Genomic DNA, 25,730 nt, shown 5'->3' with positions numbered 1-25,730 from the left:
ACTAAAATCATAATCATTATCAGAATCCCAAGCATCAATAGGTTCATCGATTTCAAGCCAGGAATCATAGATCCCTAAAGCCACCTCCTCTTGCCACACAAGTATCACAGTCATCACAAACATCAATACAGGCATCAGCCAGTTCCCACAAGGGATTTTCAACACAAGTATCACAGTCATCACAAAAATCAATACAAAATTCTGAAGCGCTGGTCACATCTGCCTTGTTGAAGGACCCATTCAGGTCGACGGCCTCTGTGGTCAAGATCATGGTCTTCCGACGGCGGTTTCTTCATCGTCCATCCTGAAAAATACTTTCTTACACACACCATGATCAAATTCCTAGCCCCCCGTCCCACTAATTGGCATTTAGTTACCTTATCTCTCAGATGGTTGGCTTATTCATAGCCGCATTTCCTGTGTCGTGTCTGGAAATTCAAATGCCATATTTACTTTCACCAATTTCCGAAAATACCTTCCTTTTAATCATCTTCCCTACATCTAATAATACATGATTTACCAAATTTACCTTGGGAAAAATGGATCCCAGATAACAAGTCCCTCCCCACTGTTCGGGTAGGTATGGATATGCCTTATTTCCGCAAATAAACATTACTCCATGGGGTGGGATAAGGGCCGAGGCCATGCATTTACCGATCTCAACGCGGGTGGCGCTTGGTGTTCCCCAAGATATGGTTAGCTTGGTTACGTTATGCTGGGCTTGGTCATCTATGGTTATTACAAGGGGGCCTCCCTTTTCTCTCCCTCTGGTGTCGGATGGCAGGGTATGGGTACATTCCGAGGTTCCCATCTGAACGTGTCCCTTTCCTATAAGACACACCCGTCCCTTTTGCTCTGTCACCCAGACTGGATCAGGTGGTTTGTCTAACAAAGCCTGCTTAATGGGTGGGGTATATCGAAACTCCCGGGAACACACTGCTGGGGATTTTGGGCCTATCAGTTCCAAGGTTGTGGTCAGACATGGGGTACGCAAGGGTCCTGAGCACATATCTCGTAGGGACAGGGGCAGCACTACCATTTCTATCCCTGTCGTACTGGTGTGAGGAAAATGCATGCACATCCAACAACGTGATCGGTTCTGTACCTTCGCCATTGCACGGGTCACTGTCCAATACGTATTTTCCTTTGGCTTTTTCCTGCTTTCGATCCGTCGGTGCGGAATTAATATGTATGAGATGCATGGTGGCCTATAGTCGTAGGGGGTCTGTGACGTCATGAATTCACATTGTAGTATCAGAGTAGTGCCGCTGTTCAGTAATACATGCGTGGTTAAATTGTTCGAGTCCTTTCCCCATTTGTAACCTGGCCTGGTCATGTTTACTATTGGTGCGCTGCCTTGTCGTGGCGCTTGCTTCAGACGACTGAGGGCAGCAAAACCTGTCTTCCTTCCATGTGAGTCTGTGTACAACGCCCTCCACATTATCCGTGTCCATACGTCTTCCTTCACATGGCAGCTAGTCTAGTCAAATTTCTGGGAAACGTGAATTCATGAGGCATTTTTGAGTAAAAGCAAGCAAACCACTTTTTCTGGGGTAGTTTTTCGTGCTGAATACGAATCTGTTGTTTGCCAAGCCCAAAAATGCGTAATTAGGTCACTAATCAAGGTCAAAGGTCAATGAGTGCAAAATTCAAAATTTTTGAAAAAATGTTTTATTTTACATCACCTATCTGTACATTTCAATTATTTTACAGTATTTTGTCTGGTAAGGTTACTACAGCTTTTCACAATTATGAAAGTAAAGGGAATTGTGAAGGGAAAAAATCAGATTTTTGTGAATATATCCGTAATGAAGCAACTTTTCGTTTTTTGACATACTGTTTTAATTCACTTGAATTGTTGCCTTAAATACCATCAGTGAAGTGGTTTACCTGAGTCCTATATAATAGCAAGATTGTTTTCTACACTAAATGTCAATATTTGACTAATTAGCCACTTAATTAAGGCTAACGGTCACAAGGCGCAAAGTGCACTTACATGGCACAAGGCGCAAAATGCACTTCATGGCAAACATGTTTGGAGTGCAGGCAGTTGATCATTATCACATGTATTCTTAATTAATCCTGAATCAATTGCAGTCTGTCAGACTGATTGGCTGGAAGGAGGAGCCATCCAGGGGAATGCCAATTAGCTTAACTGTGTAAGCTCTGACCCCCCCCCCCCCTACTTTGGCCTGTTTCAACATGGTGTTTCACTGGCATTGCACTTGCAGGCCTCAGTGCAGAACTGTTTCCCCCACTTCCGACAAGAGCAACTATCAGAACTGCAACCTTTCTTGCAACCACACTGAGTAAGTTCTCGGCATCCCTTTGGAATTGACGGTAAAGTTGTAAGAACCGGTGACAACTTGTCATCAACGAGTTTCCATCCACAATCAGTCGGCGGTGGCAGATCTGTCATTGGATTACTGGCCTCTCTCCAAATGAAACTTTGGTAGTTTGCACGCTCTATGTGGAACTTTGCTGCATCACTAGATGGAGGTAGGGTCTCCGTTGCATGGCATTTGTTGAACAGTTTAATGCGGGCTTGATTACAGTTCTCAGATGGTTCCTTGTAGATATGGCAAATGAACTTTTCAGCATCTTCTGTGACCTTCTTTGATGGTGTCGGAAACTGCTGTTGTTGGATCTTTTCAACTGCTGTTGGTATATCCAACGTTGACGTATTGGATGGTTTGATGTCTCCAAGACCGCTTTCAGCAGATGGCCCCCTCTGCCAGGCAGCTAACTGAGTAGCGTGAAATGTATTTTTGCCATCTAGGGTAGAGTCATTGATGTCAATATTGTCGCCAGAAAAATGCACAAATCGTCCCGAAACCAGGTTGCTGGTAACAACTGCCCCAGTTTCTTGATCAAGCGCTTTCAGAGTGTTTTCAGCCATGGCAGTGTCATACCTAAGAACCCGGTTATAGCTGATTATGTGCCCAGCATTATGGAATAGCTCAACTAATTTCTTTGATCGAGTTGACTGGTGCAGCGTCATACCCATTCCAACGTGTTTAGGCGGTGCCTTCTTGTCTCCACATACACCATAGACCATGTCTTGTCCAATGCTAAGGACCCTTGTCTTCTTCACCCAACCAGTTTCAGACATCTCACTTTCGTCAAACTCAGCATCGACACTACGTTGGCCTCCAAGCAAGATATTCACAAACATGAGTACAGATGGTGGTACACTTGCCAACTCTGCTTTTTCGCTTACATCGCAACCTTCGAATGCAGGATGTGACATGATATCACTGCGGAGTTGCAGAGCAACGTGCACTAAAGACAGAAAATGATCATCCTGTTGTCTAAATATGGGAATATAGTCTGCACTGTTCTGACCGCACACCATTTCTGAAAGAGGTATGTGACTGAAATGTCGTGGAAGAAGCAAAGTTTGTTTCTCTGAAGGCGCCAAATTTCTTAGCACAAGAAATTCATAAATGTCCCCAATGCAATTCGACAAAGTTTCTTTAAAAGTCCCCAGTCTACTAAGATACGATGTAGGAATTGTGCCGTCGCACTCACTGGCTAACTCTTTGTACCTCTCGAACACTGCAGATAGTTCAAATACGTGCCCTTTCTCAGCAGAGTGACGCAGCTCTTGACACAACCATGATATCGCCATGTCTGCTGATTTGCTTTCAGTTTCCGCCCTTTTGACATCCCTAAAGAATTTACTAAGACAGTTAACATGGTAACATGCCTCAGCTGAGATTAAATCATTCTCATTTGCAGTACGGACTAAGATGTTATGTACAAATTTAGCTTTTTCCGTAATTTCATTACTCATTTTGAAGGTTGTGACACGACTTGTCTTCTGCTTCTTGTCAAAGTTCTGGCAGAACATACACAATGTCCAGTTCATCTTAGTAGTACTACTGCGTAAAAACGGACATGCTTCAGCCGAAAGACTCTTTCTTTCAGGATCTTTTTCGTTTTTCGATTGTTCCTTGGCTAGCTTAGCATTTATTTTCCCCTTGTGTGTGTATGCAGAGTAACATAGCTTATGCCATTTAAGTTTGGGGAGACTTTCTGGAGGCTCTGCAAAGAGAGTCGAAAGCCTGTCCACGGCTGATCGAAATTCATAGTGTCTAAGTTTGCATCGGAGCTCGGTCGCCTCTCTGATGGCAGCAAATACCCTGGTTTGTCTGGTTGAAAATCGTATCTTTGACCTGGCTAGTTCCCTGACAAATGATACAAAGTTCAAACGACACATCCTCACGCTGTCGCTTGAGGCTGGCAATAGGTTCCATGGTTGGCCTGAGGGGAGAAACAGAAACCAAACTAAGCACCAGGCACGCATGTTCTGACCATGAAAACTACAACGTTGTATGATATACTGCAACAGCCCTTAAATGATCGAATAAGCGCAGGCAGTGTTGGCCCGGGTTTTAATCTTATTCTCAAAGACACAAAGTAAAGCTTCTTCAAGACAAAACATCTAACCGATATCACTAATTCATTAGTGGTAGATGCATTAGGCACTCATCGTCAATGCCCATGCCCTGCCTGTCTTTTTACTACTGTTAGGTAAATGTACATGTATGTAGGCCTGCCTATGATGTGAGATGTCAAGCATACATTACACATTTGTATGTACATGTATCTCACCAAAGAAGAATGCATTCCTTTACTTTCATTTGATTTTATATTTCATTTTTTAACAATCTTAAAAAGACCCTTACCTGTACTCCTGAAATGTTTAATGCCTGATGCCTAGGGTACGAACTAGATGGCTTATGCTAGGCTATTAGATTCATTCTTCATCATTAAGGGTCTATTGAAGAACACCCTGCTCTGTCTGAATGGAAATGATTTGACAAACATGGCAAATGCATTGGGGTCAGAAAGATGAAGCCACTTTCACTGTTGAGTGAAAGGGATGGTTTCAAGTGCAAGTAACTGTTACGTCATTGCAAGACTTTCGCACTCATTGACCTTTGACCTATGTTGTTTACCGGTGACATTTAGATTCTGTCTTTATAAAATCTATCTCTAGACCATCAATAGGAGCATAAAAACTCTGCCCCATTGTGCATTTAGAGGTTAAACTGCAAGCAAATTACGCAAAAACTAATTGTCGCCCCTTACAGAGATAAAGGCAAATGAGCATAGATGTGTCCTCACGTTTTCCTTTAAAAATAAGATTTTGAAAAGCTTTAGCAACCTTACTAGACAAAATATTGTAAAATAATTGAAATGTACAGATAGGGGATGTAAAATAAAGCATTTTTTCAAAAAAATTGAATTTTGCACTCATTGACCTTTGACCTTGATTAGTGACCTAATTACGCATTTTTGGGTGGGCTTGGCAAACAACAGATTCATATTCAGCATGAAAAACTACCCCAGAAAAAGTGGTTTGTTTGCTTTTACTCAAAAATGCCTCAATCATTCTATAAAGGCACATTTTCAGATTTTTTGACTAGGCTAAGCAGGGTATATTTATCCTCTGACCCCAGATAACTCTCTGCCGGTAGACCTTAACGGTTTGGTCGCCATATGCATATGTCTCCGTGTCCGCCCATGCCCTCATGTCCCCAGTGCTGGCAAAGCAGTATATTAAACTAAGTGAGATCTCGCGAGATCTTGGAGACGGCGGCAGGGATTTTCGAAGCTCCACACGGTCTCCACGTTTTTCGAAGTTAAGTCTGTTCACAATTGTATTTTGTCGAAACTGTATTTATCTTTCGGTGTGTGAAGTTATTGTGTGCAACTTTGGTTGTTTCTCGGTGTTTATCTTTCATAAATTGATCGTCTGTTTGCCGTGTCGCGAGCAAGGCCTTGTACAGTGTGCACTGTACAACCTTGAGGCTTTGTTTTTCTCTCTGTGGTCCGTCGTTTGTGATCCAATAACTTTCGTTCTCTGTATTCCCAGTCTTTTCACCCATAGCCTACTTCCTTGTGTAAATCTCAACTCAAAAAACCAAAAAAAAAACAAAAAAAAAAAAACAAACATTTCCTTCTCTGTTCTCATTCGTTTATTCATTCTTATTCGTTGTTTCGTTCTTCGACCACGTGTTTCTCCCCCATTTCCCCAGATAGTTTTCACTCATTAACCTTCAATGTTTACACTTTCCCCTCAAGTTATGTATTCCGTCATATTTTATAACACCTTTTTCTTCTTCTTCTTTAAAAGGCTGCTTTCGACTTGCTCACCAAATCAATTCATCCCAAAAAAAATATCCATCTCCTATAGTGCCTTTTTTCTACATTCCCTAAACTCTCCTGCACTCCATCCTCCATCCAGCGTCCTTAAACGTATTTTTAACTCGAAGATCACAAGAAACTCATTTTGCAATAAATGTTCGTTTCCCATAAATAGTACACTTTCAAAAATCCAATCTCACCCCTCCCCTCCAAATCTTCCCCATAGCCCCTCCCCTCCAAATCTTCCCCATTACCCCTCCCCTCCAAATCTTCCCCATCACCCATCCCTTTCAAATCTCCCCCCTTGCCCCCTCCCTCCTAAACTACCCCCTCACCCCTCCCCGCCAAGACGCCCCCTCGCACCTCCCCTCCTAGAATCCTGCCTCACCCCTCCCCTCCAAATCTCCCCCATATCCCATCCCTTTCAAATCCCTCCCCTTGTCCCTTCCCTCCCAAACTCCCCCCTCACCCCTCCCCTTCAAATCTCCCCACCCTCATTGCTTCTCAATTTCCCCCCGCTCACTCCCCCTCCTCAAAGTGTCCTCCCCGCTTCTTCCCCCTTCAAACTCTCACCTCCATCTCCCCCAACCTTCTGCCTCGCTCTTCCCCCTCCTCAAATAACACCTCATTGTGGCTCACCCAATCACCATCAAACCTTTTGTCCGCCCCATCCTTCCCTTTCTCCGAGCGATTCTGAAATCTCTGACACACCTTCAACAGCTCTCCCTACCTCTTCCACCTCTTCCACATCTTACCCTACCCCTCCTCCCCCCTGTTCTGTATCTGATGCTCCCCCTTCCTCTTCATTAACGGTATGGACCTCAAACATCCGGGGCCTTCGTTCAAACTTAACTGATCTCTCCATACAGGTTGCTTCTGTCAAACCAGACGTGATCTGCTTAACAGAAACTTTCCTCCTTTATGATGTCTCTGATTCCACAGTATCTCTCCCGGGCTACTCCCTCCTCCGGTATGATAGACCTGAGCCTCGTCCTGGAGGCGGGGTTGCTATCTTTATCAAAAACTCTCTTCCTCACTCGCCCTGCACTGCACTCTCTCCACCTCACCCCCAGGAATACCTCTGGCTACGGCTTCCCCTTCGCTCCCACCTCTTGTTCATATGTGTGTTGTACCGTCCACCAAACAGTGATGACTCCATCTACATCTCGCTGTCTGATGATATGGACCAACTTCTATCTACTCATCCCAACTCTCTCTTCCTCATATGTGGTGATTTCAACTGTCATCATGCCAGTTGGATGGGTGTGGGTACCTCTCTCACCAGCCATGGCTCCTCAGCAAAGGACTTCTGCGACTCACTGGGACTGACACAATCTGTCAATTTCCCGACCCGGATCTCAGTCAACGGAACATCTTCTCTTCTGGACTTGGTTATGACTAACTTCCCTGAAAATGTCTGCTGCTCTTCTTCTGCTCCGATCGGATCATCTGATCATGTCCTTGTTAAAGTGGACATCTCTCTGACCATCCTCAGGGAGCCTGCTCAGCGTAGACGAGTCTGGCATTTCACTCAGGCCAACTGGCACGGTCTTCAAGCAGCCATCAATCATCTGGACTGGTCTCCCATCTCTACCACCTCTGACATCAACTCATCCTGGGAATTCTTCCAAAGTAAATTGCTCTCTCTCATGCACAGATTTATCCCATCTCGTCTTCAGTTGTCATACCCTTCCTCCCGTCCATGGTACACGGAATCTTGTGGTGAGGCTGTTGCCCAGAAACAACTTGCCTTCGTCTCCTGGAAAGCAAATCCAACGGAAGGAAATCTCATTTCCTTTCACAAAGCCCGAAACAAGTGTGTGTCCACCCTCAGGAGAGCCAGGAAACAATATCTCTCCGTTCTCAAGACCGAACTCTCTTATCTGTCTCCCTCTTCCAAATCCTGGTGGCGTCTGGTCAAATCCGTTTCTGGTGTTTGTTCCCCCTCCATCCCCTCCCTTACCTCAAACGGCTACACAGCTGACTCCGCACGTGAAAAAGCTGAATGCCTCAACTCTGTGTTTGCCTCTAAATCTTGTGTCCCAAACCCATCCCTCTCTGTACCCACCATACCCAGTCGTACCCTGCTGCTCCTGGACTCCGTGTCCTTTCCTCCTGACAAGGTGGAAAAGTTTCTGTCAACCCTCGACTCTGATTCTGCAACTGGACCCGACGGCATCAGCCCACGGGTCCTAAAATCCTGCTCTGCTGCTCTATCTCACCCTCTCTCTGTTCTCTTCACCCTCTCTTTTGCTCAAGGTCAACTGCCATCTGCTTGGAAATCAGCCAACATCACCGCTTTGCACAAAAAAGGTGCAAAAACAGATCCTAGCAACTACAGACCAATCAGCCTTCTCCCAATTATCAGCAAAGTCATGGAATCCATCATTGCTTCTGATATGAAATCTTTCCTCTTCTCCAATGGCTTGATCTCTGATCATCAATTTGGTTTCAGACCAGGTCACTCTACTCTGGACATGCTGCTTCTGCTGTCTCAACAATGGATGGAGGTCCTCAATGCCAAACAGGAAATTAGAGCTGTCTCCCTCGACATATCACGTGCCTTCGACACGGTCTGGCACCCCGCTCTGCTCACCAAACTCTCCTCCTTTGGTATCCATGGAAATCTCCACGCATGGCTGGCGGACTTCCTCTCTAGTCGTCGTCAACGTGTGGCCCTGAATGGGTTTCTCTCATCTCCTCTTCCTGTTCAGGCTGGAGTTCCCCAAGGCAGTGTTCTGGGCCCCGTGCTTTTTCTGGTCTTCATCAATGATCTCTCTGACTCTCTCGAAAATCCTCTCTATCTCTTTGCTGATGACTCCACTCTCTGCCGCTCCATTCCTCTTCCCTCAGATCGGCAGTCTGCTGCCTCCTCACTCTCTGAAGACCTGGACAAAATCACAGACTGGTCAAACAAGTGGAACATGTCTTTCAATCCTGACAAATCTCACACTCTTACTATGTCTCTCCGAAAAGATCGACTGGACAACCCTCCCATCTACTTTCTCAACAATCCTCTCCAAGAAGTTCTGTCGCTCAAGATTTTGGGTCTCACTATCTGCCATGATCTTTCTTGGGAAAACCACATTTCCAAGCTGGCCTCCAAAGCCAGTCGCCGACTGGGCATCCTCCGTCGTGCGAAGTCCTTCCTCGGCACACCTGAGCTCCTTACCACATACAAGGCTTTCATCCGCAGCTCAATGGAATACTGTTCTCCCCTATGGGCCGGTGCTCCTGCCTCACACCTAGCTCGGCTTCACGCTGTTGAAACCAAAGCTTTCAGAATTATTGGAATCTCCCGCGATGAAGCTATCTCTGAGGGCCTTTCACTCACTCACCGCAGGCAGGTAGGTGGTCTTTCTGTCTTCTACCGACTCCTCTCCGGCCTTGCACCCCCAGCTCTCTCTGTGCTCTGTCCCCCAAATATTCCTACAGGTCGCACAAGATCTGCCAGCAACCCTCTGATGGTTAAACTGCCGAAATCACGGCTCTCCGCTCACCTTCACTCTTTCATTCCTCTTTTCTCCCGCCTCTGGAACAAACTCCCTCACTCCCTTCAATCCCACTCCTCCCTCCAGGTCTTTAAAACAGCTGTTCACCACCATCTCCTTTCTTCCCCCATCCAAAACCTTGATCTTTTCTACCCCCGCTAATTCACCCCAGATCCACCTTGTTTGAAATTCCAACTTCTTTCCTGGAAGTCCTGGCAGTGTCCATATGTTTTATACCTCTCCCACTGCCCCCTTCCCACGCCCCCCCCCCAAAGCCCTCGCCCTCTCTCAGATCTCTCGATGTCTCCATGTCTCTCGGTCCCTGCTCTCAAATGTTGTGTTTGTGTCCTTCCCCCTCTCTCCCCATCTTGTCTACCGCTCCCTATGTTATATGTTTTATGTGTCGGTTTGTCTTTCTGTGTGATTAATGTTCGCTCTTTCACGAGCCTCGATCTTGTATACAAAAAAAAAAAAAAAAAAAAAAAAAGTGTGATTGCCACCCCTAACAGGCGGTGGTGCAGCATCCTCGATCTGTGGTGGTGCGTTTGAGGTGTCTGTGTTTGTGGGTATGGCCAACTTACAATGTGTGGCATGTACCCAGGACGACTTGCCCTCACAAAACACCGCTGTTGGTGTGATCAGAAGAACTTGGTATGGCCCCGTCCACCTTGGTTCGAGCGCAGTCTTACGGGTGAAATGCTTCACCAGCACGTAATCTCCTGCCTCGAAGGTGTGGATAGGCTTGCTTGCTGGCTCCGGCAGGGCCTCCCGAACGCGTTCATGTATGCTGCGCGCCACATGGGATAGACCTATGCAAAACTTTAGAAGCATGTCATCCATGATAGGTAATTCAAGGGCTGCCATATCCACTGGCGCCGATACCGTTGACATATAGCGCACGAGCGACAGACCATGGTAACCACAGTCGAAAGGCCTGGTGCTGCCCAGGTGGAAGTGACCTGCCTCATCACCCCCCTATGGCACACATGGCCATTTTGATGCGCCATGCGTGCCAACCATGGTAATAAAGCTCGCGGTGCCACGGGTTTGTCATTAATCGTCCACATTTGTCCTTCTGCGGGGCGTTGAGCTCCCAGTTTAATCCAATCTTGATGTTCTACGTTTGAGGCCGCGGCTTGTAATTGTATTACATCGAACTCTGTAGGTGCGGATGTCGGAACGTCTGTCTGGGCAGTCGCTTTAGCGCCCTGTTTGCGCGTAACTACTGGCATATTATACCCAATCTGTTGGTTTGCCGCTTGTGCTGCTGCTTCGTCGGCTCGGGCGTTTCCACGGGCCACAGCGTCGTCTGTACGCTGGTGACCTCGGCATTTAACTACAGCTATTTCACGTGGAAGCATAATACTATGAAGCAGATTACGCACTAAGTCCCCATTTTTAATGAGTGCTCCCGCTGAAGTGAGGAACCCTCTCATTTTCCATATGGCCCCTTTGTCGTGGACCACTCCGTGTGCGTATGCCGAGTCAGTATAAATTGTCACTGCCTTTTCCTCGCTTACTTCGCACGCTCTCGTGAGTGCGTACAGTTCAGCTTGTTGTGCTGACCAGGTGGGCGGGAGGCGGCTGCTTTCGACCGTCTCCGTATCCGAGCATACTGCGTACCCAGATAACAGGGATCCGTCCCAAGCCCGTTTGGCTGAACCATCGACGTAATAGGTGTGATCGGCTTCCTGTAGCGGTGTGTCCTGTAAGTCAGGCCTTACTGTTGATATTAACTGCACCACGTCCATACAAACGTGCGGGATTCCCTCCTCCTTTGTTGGCAAAAGTGTCGCTGGGTTAAGAACGGTACACCGCATCACCGTCACGTTGGGTGCCATAATTAATGCCGTTTCGTATTGCATCAGTCGAGTGGCTGTGAAATGCTGTGTGTTTCGCTGTTGTAGTAGTGTATGGACGCAATGCGGTACCTGTAAAAGGACAGCATGTCCCATTACTATGTCGGCCGTCCGCTCAACTGCGTATCGGGCAGCCGCCACGGCTTGTAAACACAGCGGAAAGCCTTGTTCTACCGCATCAAGCTTTTTGCTGAAATAGGCTACCGGACGTTCCTTATCTCCATGAGTCTGAGTTAACACGGATTGCGCGAATCCCCCTACTGCATGGGTGAAAAGTGTGAAGGCCTTTTTATAATCGGGAAGGCCCAAGGTTGGGGCCGTTACCAGGGCTCGTTTGAGTCCTTCGTAGCAGCGTATTCGATTGTCCGTCCAGTTCACCATCCGTGGCTGGTCGTTTTTCGTCGCCTCATACAGAGGTTTTGCTAGTAACGCATAGTCAATTATCCATGTACGACAGTACCCTGCCATTCCCAAAAATCGCAACGAACACACTAACACTTCACTGTTATCCTTCACTTCACTTCAAAATTTCACTGTTATCCTATCAATACCTGGACATTTTTTCCCTTCCTTCCTAGATACGCGAATTTCACACCAGTATAAACCCACTGGAAAAATTATCTGAAAAATAACGAAATCGTCTCCAAGTTCTCTAACTAATCTCCATCCGCAATCACCAACTTTACCCTCCTATGCATTTTGCCTTAGGTTTTAGAACCTAGAGTCTACCTAGAGCCTCCCAAAGCCATTTCCCCGCAAGAGCGGAGGTTAGCCTTGCGGTCCACATGACAATCTTCTTCATTTTGCTCTATCACCTCCCTTTGAGCAATAATTTAATTGATGTGATTCCCATATACCTGGTGGAGTTCTGTTCACCTCGTCTGCAGAGCCGTGATCCAATCTTCACCAGCCCCCAATCACCTTCTTATCACAAAACAACAGTCCATAACTAACCACTTTTCTTTATTTCCTGTCTTTTCCATTAACTTTTATAACCTTTTCCTCCACTTTCTCATCAATTCCTGCAGCCACCTGTCATTGACAAGTAATCCATCTGATTCGACTTTCCAATCCAATCATCTTTGCACTTTCCATGACCTTCTTCACACTTCCTTTTAAACCTTTTCTTCAGACACAACCCACATGAGTTATGAATACAATTTCCCTTTTCAGGCACGTGTCTAGCCACTCACAAAGTGTCCATAAGACAACGTCATCATATTTCACAGAACTCCACCACTCTATTAAATCCTAAACATGCCCAATGGGCAATCCACGAAAAAAATCAAAGCATTTTCAGTCCCCCTTTTCTCATACACTAGCCAATGTAAGTCAGCCAAACATAAATAAAGAGGTTCCAGCGAGTTGTGACCTCCATAACATACTCATTATTCCCTGCCAATTTTACTCATCCGGATTGCCCAACGCCCGTAGGCAATTTGGGGAACCCCTTGTCAATCAATGACACACATCAATGACACACATCAATGACACACATCAATGACACACACACAATAAACACAAATACACGCTGCAATGACAGATCAGTCATTCCCTTATACACAAATACCATGTGACTGACCCTTTATTCTCCAAAAATCACATAAACATTTTCTATTTCCACATATAAGAAATAACCAATATCTCCCTTGAGATACAAAACAAAAACGCTTCCAACTCTAGCATCCCAAAGACTTCCTTGGAAGCATGCTCGACAATGCAGCACCGCTTCCACTCAGCACACAACATACCTGTGCTCACTCCAACACATCCAGTGCGTAGCTTAACTTAAAATACTCATCGTCCTACCTTTCTTGGGCTAGTCCCTCCTGGTAGTCCTAAGATCGGGTCGCCCCCCGATCCCTAACCTTAAACGCAGTTCTCACGCCGGAGTAACTTAACACCTATTATAATCTATCACCCACATATGGGTCTACCTGCTTCCCACGCAGGAAGCTTACCTGAGGGATATCCCTCCTTATCTCGGGCGCCCTGTATAATCGATTCGTTACCCACTGCTGCTCTGGTTTAAACTAAATATGGTTCGGAATGCAAGCCAGGTGGTACAGCCGACAGAGGTCCACACGTCCAAAGCAAGGTAGGAGGCTTCAATTTCGATGTGCAAAAATGCTTACCCACCAAATTAGATGCCGGCAGGCCTCCTTCCCGACCTGGAACGTGAGGGTCCACCTCGTCTGCACACCTGGATGATCCCACTCCTGACACCAAAATTGTCGGTCTAAGACCTCAAGGGAAGGAAGAAGAAGAAGAATCAGAGCAACAATGTTTAATAAAATCGATTACAAACACACAGTGTGGAGCAAGGCTCGAGAATGCACCGCCTAACACGCAGCGGGCAATTCCTCAAGACACTCGCTGCAAAATAAGTGAAAAGGCATTTCATATATAGCAAAATATCAGACAAGAATCTGCGCTAAAGACATAGCAAAACCTGGGCCATAAAGACCCACCTTCCCTCGTCCCTTCCTGAAGAAGGCCAAACTTAGACAAAAAGATGTAAGCATAGGATAGGCTGAGCCTTTTTGGCTCTTTACTAAACATATCAGACCCGAGCGCAGGCCGAAGAAAATATTCTCATACACTAGGCTAAATGGTAGATGAATGATTGGATACACACGCTGAATACACAACTATCAAAGGATGTGTAATGTCTATATTTCTTTCCAAGGTTGGTTACATCCTTGATTTAGGAGACATACTAGAAACTACAAAGATATATAATTAATTATTCCCTTCGTGAAGGAGGCGTTTGGCGACATGTTTTCCCTGTACGTGGGTCGCGAGCATATTATCTACTGTTTGGCACATACATTCAAGGACTTGTTTACTGGGCTAAGGATCCACCCTGCACGTCGAGCCTCGAAACCACATTTTGTCCACTCACCTCTGCCTGCAGCTGAGTTCAAATCAGTTTTCAGAAGCACGATATATAATTTCAGATGTTTATGATCAATTGAGTCATGGGGTTTAAACCCTAATGGCTAACAGTTATATATATATATATATATATATATATATATATATATATATATATATATATATATATACATATATATATATATATATATATATATATATATATATATATATATATATATATATATATATATATATATATATATATATATATATATATATATATATATATATATATATATATATATATATATATATATATATATATACATATATATATATATATATACATATATATATATATATATATATATATATATATATATTGTTATGGTTTTTAGAACCTTCACTAGTAAATTTTAGTAAATGTTTCCCTTATAAATGTTCCCCTGTAAATATCCCCATCAATTGGCTTGTTAAAGATCGCACCCTAGTTAGTCCATGTACAACACGTAGCGAACCATAGGACCTCTCCGTAGTTATTTCATTATTATGTGTTTCAGTTAAGGATCTGTTCCCAGTCGTTGAATCTGCGTTGCATTAATCAAATAAGATAGGCCCCTTTCAATTTCCCCAATTGCCTCACCCGCGTCTCCACAAAGTAACGGTCGAGCAGCGTTCGCTGCTCCTTGCCTTGATGCGGTTGTTGGCCCCAAACCGCCATTAGCCATGCGGTCAAGCCGAGGAAGGAGGGGGCGGAGCCGCCAGAACAAGGTGTGGCAAGTCAACTCGTCATCGGAGGTGGAGTCAGCAAGCCCTTACTTACCAACCAGGGCTGGCGAGGTACCATCGTGGGCGTGGCTCTAGGAAGCGCGCATTGATTCCAACGCACGTAATATAAGCGCGAGCCTTTTGAGAGAGAGACGTGATCCGGCAGATGAGGGAGGTACCAGGTGAGCATACCGCAGGATCGTGAGGCAGAAGAGTGGGTCTGTGATGGCGACAACAATACAGTAGTCAATTGACATTGTCCGACCGTGTGTGAAACCGAATACGTGAAGCTGCCGCTGGCTGTTCGCTTCCAGCCCGGAGCGTGGACCTGGAGCGGACCTCCATGCTGTGACTCTGCCCGAACCTTCCAGCCCTGCTGTCCCACCTGGACCTTCTCCTTCTTCCAGTCATTCCTGCCTGCCATTCCATTTCGTGTAAGTCTGTTTGTCTGTCCTGGGCGTTGGTAATATAAGACTGTATAAGGCTGCCCTGTGTATCTTCTTCTTCTTCTGTATATTACTTTCGTTTCCTCTTCTTTGGTTTTGTAAATAATTAATAAATGCCTGTTATTCCTTACCTTTGGTTTCTTCTTTCCCCCGATTGCTTTCGTCCTGTCTCCAATTGAGTACCTGTGGCACGATTTCGCCAACGCTCGGAATCGGGTTAGTCAATTGTTAATGGCTCGAGCCGCGGATTGCTAAACCGCTCGGCAAATACCATCTTGTCCGTGGTTCGAGCGGTACTTGTCTCCCTGCTTTGCGGAGGGATTGGTAAAGGTATTCGGGAGAACACCTTGACCAATAACCCTGATCAATTCCACGCCGCAAAGGAGCGTTACAAGTACCAGGACTAGACGGCCAGCTTAACAGGCCAAGGGGATTAACCCCCCCTTGCTAAGGGGAGTGCTGTCTCTGAGATCTGTAACAATTGGTAGTCAGGAGTTGGGATCTGGAACCTGGGACTAAATTTTATTTAGACCAATTTTTGGACACCAATTGTGCTATTGGCCGTAACAATTGGTGTCGGGGAGTGGGATTTGAAGCCCGAACCAAATTTTAATCCATCGAAAAAATTTGGTCAAAATTTGGAGTGGCCAAAATTTTTATTTAATATCCCAAATTAAAATTGTGCCATGGATAGTCAAGGTGATCGGGTGCCGGTAGGGGAGGTAGAAGAGGGGTTAGAGGCAATCCAGGACCTCATGGAGGAATTGGAGGAGGAGAGCAATGAGGGTGCGGTAGCGGGGGTTGCAGGCGCACAAGATGGCGGCGCCTCGCACGAGGTCGCAGGGGCACAAGATGGCGGCGCCGCGCATGTGGCCGCGGTAGCCGAGCCCGCAGCACTAGTGAATCTGGACCTCTTTATGGCACAAATGAGGGCCCTTATGGTCAAGACGAGTGAACAATTGGGAAACCAAATCGGGGAATTGAGAAACGACCTAGGAAGCAAATTAGAGAGGTTAGACAATAAATTTGAGGGGTTAGACAATAAATTTGAGGGGTTAGACAACACATTTGAGGGGTTAGACAGCAAATTGGAGCGAATAGGTAAATTTGGGGACAGAATGGGTGAGAGCATACAAAGATGTGGGGAGAGCATGGATCGCATGTTGAGCGGGAAAGGCACACGGGTACGTGACGAGGTAACGTGGTTCGAGGAGCGCGGGTTGAGCAAGGTGGAGCAGAGCGCGGTTAAAATGACTGGGATAGAAATCGCGACCCGGGGTATGGGGAAGCCGGCAACCGCCGAGGTAGAAAAGGAAATTTTATTCGGACCAGCGGTCGTCGAGGGAAAGAAAAAAGTAATTCAAATGACGGAACCAATAGTGGAAATTGGGATTGGAGAGACGGACTTGGTAGAGCAACAGCGGGAGGAAAAGATAGAAAATGTGGAAAGTCCATGCTCGCATCATGATGTCGTGCTGCATAATCCTTGTAAAGATTTGCAGGTGTTGGAGGAACGAGGAAGAAGAATCCCCAAGGTGATCCGGGTAGTATATGGGGCAAAGAGATTTTTCGGTAAGGTGTTTGTCGCGAAAAGAATTTTCGCGTGCTTGGGATGCAGGCGTAACCTGGGCGCTCGTAAAAGGTCCGTGGTGCGCTGTGTGAGAGAGAATGGCACGCGTGTGAGGAAAAAGTGTGCGTCGAAGAGTGAGTGTGTTACAAAGTGTGGGAGTGATACCGAGTGCGAGTGAGAATGCACGTCGGAGTGTATGTGTGACGAGAGTGACACGGAGAGTGAGATGGATGAGGAGCGGGTGCGAGGAGGCACACCTGAGTTGGTTGTGGCGCGTGTGCGGGAGGGCACATCGGAGCGCGTGAGTGGGTATGTGCAGGAGTGCACACTCGTGGTGAGTGTTACGGAGGAGAGGTGTGGAATGAAGGTGTGCGTGATAATAGAGTGTGCGAGGAGAATGGGTGCGCAAGAATGTGCGCGAGAGTGTATGGTGAACGTTAAGAGTAGACCTGAGTATGGAGCGAAAGAGAACGCACGAGCAAGTACAATAACGAATTGTATGGAGACACCTGGATGTGTGAGGAGGAAAAGGAACGAGTGGTGTGAGCATGTACGGGGAGCATCGACGTTAAATGGGATAGCGGTTCGACCGACGTTTAGCCGATGCGAGCTCCCGGTCCGTGCCGGGCTTTGGGTATTGCGGGAGCCGGCGGGGATCGGTGCTGCGTCGCTCCTGTTCGGAGCGTCGTGCACGATCCACGCCGGGCCCCGCCCTGCACGGTCGCGTCCGCACTTTGCCGGGCAAGGCGACCGGCCCGGTTCGAGGGAAGGTAGGAGGGATCGGAGCGGCGCCCCCTTGTGGTTGCGGTGTTCCGGCCGGGCAAGGCTGGCCCATCGGGCAGGAGACCGAAAGGCCCCGCGTAGGGATGGTGCTTTAAACCTTGGCCCAACCAAACCTCCTCCCCTGAACCGAATGCCGGACGGACCCAAGCTGCATGTGACCAAACCACCCGTATGCATTGCTCGGCTTTGCGAAGCCGAGCTTTGAAAACGTCATGACTTACCGAGAGGCTCAGATATAGCGGAATGTGAGGATGATGGTGTTATTGTTTGAAATTGATAGTGAATTGGCTTGGAATTACTAGTGATTCGAAATTGGGGATAGTGAATGATTGGCAAAATTGATGGGCAAAAATGATTGGCAGTAATGATTGGCAAATTTTATTGGCAAAAATTGGATGGGCAAAATTGATAGTGAGAGATGCCTGATGTAGAGGGATGGTAAATTCACCATCCCTCACATCCCCTGGGCACATGAGCATTAGTTTATGGGGTTTTGGCTGTGTAAACTAGCCTGGGAGGGTTAGGATAAAATGATAGAATTTAGAAAGATCACCATAGGTAACTGTAGAGTTAAGTAGCGACATGATACCTGTAGTGGGGACGTAGAATAGATTAGATGGATTATAACGACGAGGGAGCGCAATAGTATAAGGGGCGACTGGGAAGCGCGAGTTTCAGAAGGGGGTAGTCAGCTTAGATGATGCAGTGTATGAGTGAGTAATTGTGATTGTGTATTGCATTGCATGAATGAGCCTGGGAGGAAAGACGGGTGCACGTGCCACCAGGTGTGCAGGTGACACCAGGTGTGTGGGCACAGGTGTGCAGGTGAAGCACGAGTGAATGGAGCATGGAGCGAATGGTTGAATGGAATAGATGGTATGGAGTATGGAATGGATGGTGTGGAGTGAGTAGTGTGGAATATGTGGAGTGGAGTGGTTGGTGCGAAAGGAGTGGATGGGGAAGATGGACCCCCCTCATGAATACCCGGGGAGGGTAGTTTAAGAGTAGGTAGAGGGTATAGGTAAATTGTGGTGGATATTGGCATCTGTGGTGCGTGTGGTAGAATGGTGTTTGGATGGGTGCATTAGTGAAGTGGAAATGGCTGGGCGTGTGGCCTGTTAGTGTGTGTATGGTTAAATTGGCACTCCGCCACTGTTAGGATGTCGGCCAGGTGAGGCCGCAGGTGGGCTCTGGGAGCCAGTAGAGTTGTTCAGTGGGGCCCGAGGATCCGGAGGACGGACCCGGGTAGCCCGACGCCAGAGAGGGCGGTAGTGGGGTAAGGGAGCCAGAGGGCCTTCCCCAGGTAGGTTAGGTTAAGGAGCAGGTAAGCTCGAAGGCAACTGCAGTGGCGGAGGTGTGCAGGTGAGTAGACCTGCTGGTGAGCCACACGACCCAGCCCGGAAATTGTGCGAAGGCACAGGGAGTTGAATCGGGGGAGTGAGACCCCACATTGGTGAGTACCACAGTTTGGTCAATGGGAGTTCGGTTCTTAGAACCACATAGTGTAAGATGGCCAATGGTTTTGCAGGGAAAGACCCCGGGTAGAGTAAAAGTGTTAAAGCCATTTAGAAGTATAGTGAGGATTGAATTCTCTTCGCACCATCTACATCCATTCACCAAGGTGACAGGACTCCACACCATGGTTTTTTTTGTTGCAAATGTTTTGGGGATGTGAGATGCATCATGACGTGCCCCCCCCCCCCCCCCCAGGATTCTCCATGATCTTAAATCGAAAAATGGAGCCCGAGTGATTGTGCGGGTGTTGTATTCATGTGTGAAGTTTCAAAACAATCAGCCAGGTGATAATGGAGGACAAGCAAAAATAGGAAAAAGTAAACCGACAGTTAACGGACAGATTTTAGAGTTCATCTCTTCGAGAATCAAGATGAGATGACCGAATAATAATCTAAATTTTAGAAAAATCAAAATTTTCTAAAACATTCTATCAAAATATTGTCGGCTCTTCTATTTCAGTCGTGAGATACATACTGATGGTTTTTTTTTTTTTTTGTATACAAGATCGAGGCTCGTGAAAGAGCGAACATTAATCACACAGAAAGACAAACAGACACACAAAACAAATAATATCGGGAGCGGTAGACAAGATGGGGAGAGAGGGGGAAGGACACAAACACAACATTTGAGAGCAGGGACCGAGAGACATGGAGACATCGAGAGAACTGTGGGAGGGAGAGGGCTTTGGGGGGGAGGCATGGGAAAGGGGGGGGGGGGTGGGAGAGGTATAAAACATATGGACACTGCCAAGACTTCCAGGAAAGAAGTTGGAATTTCAAACAAGGTGGATCTGGGGTGAATTAGTGGGGGTAGAAAAGATCAAGGTTTTGGATGGGGGAACATAAGAGATGGTGGTGAACAGCTGTTTTGAAGACCTGGAGGGAGGAGTGTGATTGAAGTGAGTGTGGGAGTTTGTTCCAGAGGCGGGAGAAAAGAGGAATGAAAGAGTGAAGGTGAGCAGAGAGCCGAGATTTCGGCAGTTTAACCATCAGAGGGTTGCTGGCAGATCTTGTGCGACCTGTAGGAATATTTGTGGGACAGAGCACAGAGAGAGCTGGGGGAGCAAGGCCGGAGAGGAGTCGGTAGAAGACAGAAAGACCACCTACCTGCCTGCGGTGAGTGAGTGAAAGGCCCTCAGAGATAGCTTCATCGCGGGAGATTCCAATGATTCTGAAAGCTTTGGATTCAACAGCGTGAAGTCGAGCCAGGTGTGAGGCAGGAGCATCAGAAAAAAGCTGTAAAATACACCGGAGGGAGTCGGATGTTCAAGATTCCTGACGGTGGAATCGATTATTATTTATTTTTCTCCACGGGATGCGAGATGGAGAATCTAAGTTATCCGTGTGTGAAAAGGAAGACGTCATGCCAGGAACATCTGTGAGTGTGAGGTGCAAACCGGGCGCGGGCTATGGCCGAGATTAACTCCATTCGTCAGACTAATAAGCGCCGAGTATTCGCCTTCCGCTTGTATCGAATGCAAACTGCAAAGGAATCGGTGAGGGATCCGAGTGCTTGATTGATCGCTATTTTATCCTTTCTAACATTTTTATTTGCAATAACGTTGCAGCTTGAGAACCCTGAGGGAACATTCATTTGCAAATACTGGTGGTGGGAATTTTTGAAGAGTAAAGAAATGAGAAATCTTTATTTATTAATAATTTATTAATTATTATGTATTCATAATTATTTATTCATTAATTGATACTTATTTATTAATTATTTTTATTATTATTTATTTAACAATTATTTATTAATTAATAATTTATTAATAATCTTTATTTAGAAATCTTTGTTAATTTATTATTAATAATAAATAATCTTTATTTGGATTATTATTAGGGCATCTCATCTTGATGCCCCCTTCCCCCGATTCAATGTATTGCCATCTACATATTACGTATTCGCGAGTCGTTTGGTTTAAATTGTCGTTTGGTTTAAATTGGGAAGCGGAGGAAAGGAAAGGGAAATAAATAATTCCATGAGATATGTAAAGGGCGGCGAGAAGCGACATTGTGATTGGTCGGTGGTCGGTAAAACTCAATATGGCTGCACTTCTGCTGCACTACCCACTTGGTTTACCATATTTGAATAAATAAAAAAATAAATAAAAAAAGAGACCAACTTGTATCCATCAATTTGACCCGACCCCATTTCTTCCCGGACACCATTCACACACTTCATCACCTCCCATTGGCGGATCCAGGTAGGTGGTGGTGCAGCAGGTGCGCACCCCTTCGGATTTTCGATGATAAGTTATATACCATGATTTTGGATGCACTCCAGTAGCAGATGCTGAGTGGTGCACACCATTCAACTTCCTCTTCATGTGTGAGTCAATTATGAATATTTGGCACAGCTATGGGTTCACCGGTCTCTGTTGTTGTGGCAAACTTGGTAATGGAAGAACTTGAACTAAAGAAAATTTGCTCCCACGATACTGGAACAGGTACGTGGATAACATTTTAGCTGTTGTGCACACAGACATGGTAGAGCACCTACTTGGGAAACTTTCCGGGTATTCCCCAGCATTAGGTTTACAATTTCAACAGAAAAAAGTAAGCAAATTCGCCTTTTTAGATGTGGAGGTACACCGTAAGCCGCATGGCTACCTAAAAACGTCGGTCTACAGGAAACCAACCACACCAACAGATTACTGGATTTGAATTCCTGCAACCCAATCTCTCACAAACGCAGTGTAGCTCGAACATGGACTGTGTCCTCTTCCAAAACCGATTCAACTAAAGAAACCGGATTAGATAGAGGAGTCTTGCTCAAAAATGGGAACAGCAAAGGGATACTCCCTACTCTGAAATAACCAAAACAGTCAGAACGGAAGGAGCCAGACACACATGGGCACTGTGCCATACTACCCGGGCGGGCCTTCTCAAAGGATTGGCAGGATAGTACACAGCGCATGGATTGGTGTAGCCAACAAACCTCTACGCACCATCCGCAACGTCTTTTTCTTTTTTTGTATACAAGATCAAGGCTCGTGTAGGAGCTAACATTAATCATAAGAAACAACAACGAACGGATACACAAAACATACAAAAAAGGGAGCGGGAGACAAGATGGGGAGAGAGAGGGAAGCACACAAGTACAACAGTAGAGAACAGGGACAACGGAAGATCCGTGGGAGGGAGAGGGCTAGGGGGGGGGGGAGGAGGCATGGGAAGGAGGGGGGGGGGGGAGGCCTGCAATCTGGCCACAAATTTGACTTTGATGTGACTCGTGTCCGAGACACGACGTCCAACAAACGACACATTGATACTGGAAGCATGGCATCTGAAGAGCCGAGAGGGTGGTGTAACTGGGGAGACGGTGGGCATACCCACACAATGCACACCTCTCATACAAATAACAAAAACTGGATGGTACAAACACCTGGACATGCTGAGCATCAAACAACAACACTTTCCCAATCGGCACACACACGTATGTACAACACCCAACAGAAACTCCAACCATCACACAACCCACACCTCATCGTATGCAACCCGGACATGAAACCACACAGGTCCATGCCCCGGAAACACAACAACAACAAGCACACACATGCTCACGCACACTCGTACAACGCCAGATCAAAATGTAAGTAAGAACAAAACTAAGAGCAGATCAGCCCATCAATGATGTGCTTTGATGTTTATTTGCTTGAGGTTTGCAAAAACAAACACAAAAAAACTCCTCCATCTAACCTCGAGCACCGGCACGTGACCAGAATCCACATGGTGAATAAAAAACCCTCACATGCCGAGGCTCGTCGTCCATTGGCCTGAGGCAGCCTGCTGTAAAGCGACTGAAACGTCGCCTGAGACCGGGTCTGCTCTTTCGTATATGCTTAAATTTGCGAAGTAGATCTAGTTATATTTTCTGTTGGAAGCGCCTTTCTTTCTTCAAAACAACAACAAAAAAACTATATATATATATATATATATATATATATATATATATATATATATATATATATACATACATACACACACACACACACACACACACACACACACACACACACACACACACACTACATGGCCCTTCCTTGTGGACACCCCTTCTGATTAGTGGATTTGGCTGTGTCAGCCACACCCATTGCTGACAGGTACCGGTATATATATTCAAGCACACAGCCATGCAATCTCCATAGACAAACATTGGCAGAAGAATGGGCCATACTGAAGAGCTCAGTACTTTCAACGTGGCACCGTCATGGGATGCCACCTTTCCAACAAGTCAGTTCATCAAATTTCTGCCCTGCTAGAGCTGCCCCGGTCAACTGTAAGTGCTGTTATTGTGAAGTGGAAACATCTAGGAGCAACAACAGCTCAGCCGCGAAGTGGTAGGCCACATAAGCTTACAGAACAGGACCGCCGAGTGCTGAAGTGTGTGGCTCGTAAAAATCATCTGTCCTCAGTTGCAACACTCACTACCGAGTTCCAAACTGCCTCTGGAAGCAACGTCAGCACAACAACTGTTCGTTGGGAGCTTCAAGAAATGGGTTTCCAAGGCCGAGCAGCCGCACACAAGCCGAAGATCACCATGTGCAATGTCAAATGTCGGCTGAAGTGGTGTAAAGCTCGCTGCCATTGGACTCTGGAGCAGTGCAAAGTGATGAATCAAATGTTATCTGGAGTGATGAATCACGCTTCACCATCTGGCAGTCCGAGGGACGAATCTGGGTTTGGCGGATGTCAGGAGAACGCGTCCTGCCCGAATGCATAGTGCTAACTGAAAAGTTTGGTGAAGGAGGAATAATGGTCTGGGGCTGTTTTTCATGCTTTGGGCACCCCTTAGTTCCAGTGAAGGGAAATCTTAACGCTGCAGCATACAATGATATTCTCGACGATTGTGTGCTTTGTGGCAACAGATTGGGGAAGGCCCTTTCCTGTTTCAGCATGACAATGCCCCCGTGCACAAAGCGAAGTCCATACAGAAACGGGTTGTCGAGATCGGTGTGGAAGAACTTGACTGGCCTGCACAGAGCCCTGACCTCAACCCTATCGAACACCTTTGGGATATGAATTAAAACGCTGACTGCGAGCCAGGCCGATATCGCCCAACATCAGTGCCCGACATCACTAATGCTCTTGCAGCTGAATGGAAGCAAATCCCCACAGCAATGTTCCAACATCCTGTGGAAAGCCTTTCCAGAAGAGTGGAGGCTGTTTTAGCAGCAAAGGCGGGGACTAACTCCATATTAATGCCAATGATTTTGGAATTAGATTTCGACGAGCACATACGGGTGTGATGTTCTGGTGTCCACATACTTTTGGCCATGTAATATATATATATATATATATATATATATATATATATATACACACACACACACACAGTCACGTGAAAAAGTAAGTACACCCCATGTAAAGTTTTGACTTTCTCAACATATTTCAACATACAGCTATTTGATCTTCATTTCAACAATATTGATAGATAAAGGTGATATAATATAACAAATATCATGAAACATTTACATTTTGTAGTCCATTGTATAATTTAAATAAACATAAATGCAAATTTCGCATGTGGATAGAGTAAGTACACCCTTGGCTCTAATAGGTGGTATTGCCCCCTTTGGCAGAAACAACCTCAAGTAGGTGTTTCTTATAACTGTCTACCAGTCTCTGACATCGACTGGGAGAAATTTTTGCCCACTCCTCCATGCAGAATTCTTTCAGCTGTGCGATGTTTGAGGGGTTTCTTGCATGCACAGCTCGTTTCAAATCCCCCCACAACATCCCGATGGGATTTAGATCCGGGCTTTGACTTGGCCATTCCAGAACCCTCCATTTCTTTCTTTTCAGCCATTCCTTGGTGTATTTACTGGTATGTTTAGGGTCATTGTCATGTTGCAAGGTCCACCTTCGGTTGAGCTTCAACTTTCCGACAGATGGCCTCACATTATCCTCAAGCACCCTCTGGTACAATGAAGAATTCATAGTGGATTCCATGATGGTGAGCTGCCCAGGCCCTGATGCAGCAAAGCTGCCCCAAACCATAATATTTCCACCACCATGCTTTACAGTTGGTATCAGGTTCTTGTGGTCAAATGCTGTCTTTGGTTTTTCGCCAAACATGTCTTCTGGTACTGTGGCCAAATAGCTCTACCTTTGACTCATCTGTCCAGAGCACATTGTTCCAGAAGTGCTGGTCTTTGCCAAGGTGTTCATTGGCAAACTTTAGTCTTGCCCTGATATTCTTTCTGGACAGCAAAGGTTTCCTCCTGGCACACCTCCCATGTAGATCAAATTTGTGCAGCCTC

The sequence above is a fragment of the Myxine glutinosa genome, chromosome 14 (genome assembly GCF_964187855.1).
Source record: "Myxine glutinosa chromosome 14, kmMyxGlut1.1, whole genome shotgun sequence".
Lineage (NCBI taxonomy): Eukaryota > Metazoa > Chordata > Myxini > Myxiniformes > Myxinidae > Myxine > Myxine glutinosa.
The sequence above is the reverse complement of the archived record's forward strand: the minus strand, read 5'-3'. Positions refer to the sequence as shown.